A 5165-nucleotide genomic window follows, 5' to 3' on the forward strand; every position below is an offset into this window, starting at 1 on the left:
GATAACATCTAAATTGACTCTTGAAGCATTAGAAACCCATTTTACCTGTGATTAACCAGTTGAAAAACCGAAGCAAGGGCAGCCAGGAAACTCCATGTACAAATTAGAGAAAACAAAGTTTAAGTCTCAGTTTCCTTATGAAAGTTAGGACCAGGATTTAAACTCAGCTTTGACTCCAAAGACGGTGTTTATTCTACTTTCACCAAAATTTAAGAAAGAAAATGGTAGTAGATGCATATACAACTGCCTCTCCATCCTTCAGAGGTGTATCTAGAGCCAACTCTCACCACTGTGATTTTCCAGGACATGGTTTTCTTAACCCGCTGCTCCCATGAAGAACAAAATGCAGTTTGAACAAGTTGACAACAGTAACACAGAGAGTTGTGAAGTACTTTTTTGACTGCCAAAGCTCCCCTGATGGGAGTTGGCAGTAAAGATACTTTCTGGGTTAGACAATTACTGGTAGTAAAGAATTCCTGAAAGTTCCACCTAACTCCGGTTATGCCATTGCTTACACCAAATGTTGACCTACCCATGTATAGTAGGCAGCAAAGAAATATTTTAGTGACTGAGTGCTCTTTTAATACAATATTATAGTTCTCATATTTTTACCAATTATTACTCATTGTTCTAATTTTAAATAATTGTTTAAATTTCATAGAATAAAATCTGTGTTGCCTTGCCAGAATAATGAATATGGTTTTATGATTCAGTGTTTAGCTAACGCAAAATACCTCCTCAAGACTCAACCCAAATATTTCAGGAAGGAATCCAAACAATTTTTATTAGGAAATGACAACATGCAACTAGAATGTAAAATTAAGGAACTTACAATAAAGCAGGCTTCAGTGCAATCACTTACTTCAGCAGTTGATGGATTCTATTAGCAGAGTTGTTTTGGCACTGGTTTCCAGGTGGAGCGTGATTAATCATTACTCCTGCAAGGCACTCATTCATCATTACCTAAGTAAATAAGTATTTTTACATCTTTAATTTTAATACCTAAATCAACCAGAAAGAAATTAGTCTATTTACTTGGGGGTGAGAGAACTCTATAGAAATGAAGGTCTGTGTTGATTGACTAGGAAGGAATCCAGTACCACATCAGCAGCATAGCACAGGAATGGGAAGCAGAGATTACAGCTCTGACTCATGTTCTGATAAGAGGTGGCCCAGAGCTCCCAGTGTTTCTGAGGCTGACTCAGAACTCTGAGTAGGACTGTGGGTGAACCAACAGTCACCATGGAATATGAACTAGACAGACGGGTTTTGATGCGATGTGGTGTAGCTGGAAGGGCCTCCTGGCACAGTGCTGGGCCCAGACATAGGGGTCAGGACTTGTCAGATGAATTCGCTTCTGAAAGAGTCAGTCATGCTGGCACCAAATACTGTGGGTGGGCTTTGTATACAGAATTGCCTGGTCAGTGGTTCTCAAACTCGAGCATGTCAGAATGAACTGGTCTGCTGGTTAAAAATGTAGATTTCAGACCAGGTACAGTGGTTCACATCTGTACTCTCAGCACTTTGGGAGGCCGAGGCAGGTGGATCACTTGAGGCTGGGAGTTAGAGATCAGCCTGGACAGAGTAGTGAGACCTTGTCCATACAAAAAAAATTAAAATAAATTAGCTGGATATGGTGGTGCTTGCCTATAGTTCTAACTACTTAGGAGACTGAGGCAGGAGGATCACTTGAGCCTAGGAGTAAGGCATTACAATGAGCCGTAATCCCACTACTGCACTGTAGCCTGGGTGAGAGTGAGAACATGTCTCAGAAAGAAATGAAGATTCTCTGGCCCAATCCCAGAAGTTCAGATTCAGAAAGCAGGGATGGGACCCAGAAATCTGCATTTTTAAAACTTACCGTATAGGTTTCTGATGAGAAAACATAGTCTAGGAGGTAATGAAATAAATAGGATAAAGATATTATATTCTACCTGGCAGGATGAACCATAATATATGAAATCCAATAAAATATGGTTTCATGGCATAAGTACAAAGAAAGAATTTTGCCTTTACCCCCCTCTCTCATTCTGGCTACACTACAGGTAAGTGTAAGCGCCCCATATGTTGTCACCAATTTTCAGAGGCTATTAAGAAATTACTAACAAGATCTTACATTTATATTTTAATTTAAAAATTTCCATTTACTTTAACATACCAATTAAGTGCGTAACAGGCAGTCCTATTGTAGTGGAAAAGGTATCGTATCAGATACTAAAGGAAAAAAAAACTGAATTCAAATCACAATTTCACTTCTGGCTAAATTTATTGTATTGATATGTGATAAAGCAACTCAATTTCTAAATCTTGGATTGTGATAAAGCAACTCAATGACTAAAATCTTGGAATAATATTACCTGCGGAGAACGATCATTGTAAGAATTAAATGAAAAGCATATAAAAGCTCTGATGATTGTACCTGGTATATAGAGAAATCTTTGAAATTTTTTTGTCTAGATGGATGAATGAACAAAAGCACACTTGGGTGGATGAGAAACTTTTTTGAAATTAAATGAATGATGAAAATATTGGCAAACATGACGTTAGCTTTCAATTTAGTGACAAACATGTTGAATTCTTTAATTATTTTAATTACCAATTACTTCCTCGTCTCAGTGTATTTTTACCCACTAGAATCACAAGTAACATTCCTTATTTTTATCCTGCTTTGCTTTCATTTCTTACATAGCCTTGATGTAAATCATTTAAAAATCCCATTTAAACCATAGACCAGCAGAGCCTGGCAGCCTTTGGATTTAGTGCTGTTGAACCATACAGGAAAACTAATTCATTCATTTGGCTTTCATTTTGTGCATCCTTCCCATCTTATTCACTACTTTTATTAATTTCTACAGCATGGTCTGTGAGTAGCTCCACAGAAGTTCGCAATTACGTGGAGCCGTCTTCCATGTTAACTCTTCAAATGGCTTCATTTATAGGCACAGCTGTCTCATCTCGACTTCACTGGGAGAGAGGCAGAACTAGCATTTCCTGTGTCACAGCCCATTTATTTTCAGACACGTGTTGCAGCATACATTAAGTTCAATTTCTGTGGAGCTGCTATTGAGGTATAGAACCATGCACAGTTGGATGGCACCGTTCCCTCCAAAAGGGACAAGGATGAATAATACAGAAGAAACGGACAGACATAGGAAAAGGTAAATTTTCCAATCGGTGACATCCAGCGCATGCTGTGGAAAAGAAGAGGCTGTGTGAAGTAGAGGTGGATGGCACTTGTGTATGTATAAACAATTTCACACACATCATTTGATAGTCTATGCTATGACATAGGTATCATAATAGTCCTTATTTTAAAGATGAGAATATGGAATCACAACAGGGTTGTGTAAATTGCTCAAAGTCACGCAGTTGGCAAACTGCATAGCAGAAATTGGAAATCACTTTTATCTAACATCAAATCCTAGATTTCTTCCAAAATGATTGTATTTCTCCATATTCAGCTGTGACTGTAGGGTTAGCAGAGTCCTTAGGAAGAAGGAAAAGGGAGGCATATCCAAGACAAATACAGTTTTTCAAAGTCAACCTACATAATCTGATTTAAACAACCCCTCCCCCCACCGCCACCCATCACATTATGCTCAAAGGCATTCTGTGGGTCTTACCTTCTTAATTTATTTCTTCTTAAATGCTAGTCGGTAATCACAGGAGATTCACTTTTTCAGATGCTCACTGTTACCTTCTTTCTTTTATCACAGTCAACTGACACTGCCAAAGCAGTCAGTATTGGGGAATCATTGGCTTAACGATCCATACATTACAGCTCTAGCCTTACTTGGTTGAATTCCTTTGTACCTGAAGGCTCTGAAGTTCATTAGGTTGCAGCAGTTGCTTTTTACAGAGGCGTTGTTGCACACAATTGAAATTTTACTTAGCACATAATAGCATTTGCCTGAGTAAACTTTGAATAATCTCTAGTTCAAAGAATTCTACAGTTAAAATGCCCACACACAACCCTCCGTCATAAAAAGTCTGGAATAGATTCATTATTATCGTTTAGTGCATGCAAACAACACTTAAGTGCCAAAATAGAAACATGTTCACCCAAAGGATGACATGTCCTGCATTATTGTGTAAATCTCAAATGATCCTGTTTACCTTCTTTTTTTGTGGTCTAGAAAGGTCCTTATATAAGTGAACTACAGACTTCTTTGTCCTCAGCTGAGAATCCTTTATTGAATGTTTGATTAAGCACCTTAAATACATTTTCCAGGCTCAAGAACCTGCTGAACGCACCAGGTATAATGAGCTCAAGCATTGTGGGATCAAGATGAAACCTCAAACACCTGGGAAATGCAACGAATGCTGACATTTGTAGCAAAGGAAATTCCTCTTCCTCCTTCCTCACCTCCTCCTTCTTCTCCCACTCCTCCCCCTCCCCCGCCCCTCCCCTCCCCTCCCCTCCCCTCCTCCTCCCGTCCTCCTCCTCCCACTCCTTCTCCTCCCACTCCTCCTTCCCCTCCTCTTTCTCCTTCCCCTCCGCATTGCCCTCCCCCTCCTCTCCTCACACTACTACCTATGCCCAGAGTGGAAGATGCATTTTGGGACCTGTCATTTCCAGCCTGTCTCCCCACCCACTTCTGCTCCTCACCCACCACTTCTTAACTCCTCCGCAAGAGAGAAGTTGCCAGTTGTCAGAAATGGAGATGATTGTAGGCACATTATACTAAGTGTGTATCCACGAGAGCTCTCTGCTTTTTCCTCCTACTTTCCATACTTATGTAGTAAGCAGACCCAGGCAAAGCCTGACTTTCCAGAATTCATTCTCTTTCTGTCAGTCTCTTTCCTTTCTTTCCTTCTGGGCACGCAATCAAACACAGTAGCTCCCACATACGTTCAAGGGATACGTTCCAAACCCCCATGCTTGAAACCGCAGACAGCACAAATCCTGTATACGCGATGCTTTTTCCTGTACGTATATATCTACAAAAACGTTTATTTCATAAATTAGGCACAATAAGACTTTAACAACAATAACTAATAATCAATTATAACAATATGCCAGCCTCAGTGCTATTGGCTTTAGGACCATTAGGGAGTGAAATAAGGGTGACTTGAACACAAGCACTGCAATACCCCAGCAGTTGATCTAGTAACCTAGAAGCTACCAGGGGACTCACAGAAGGGGAGCGTGTACAGTGTGGATC

This window comes from Macaca nemestrina, chromosome 4 (genome assembly GCF_043159975.1).
Source record: "Macaca nemestrina isolate mMacNem1 chromosome 4, mMacNem.hap1, whole genome shotgun sequence".
In the NCBI taxonomy this organism is placed as follows: domain Eukaryota; kingdom Metazoa; phylum Chordata; class Mammalia; order Primates; family Cercopithecidae; genus Macaca; species Macaca nemestrina.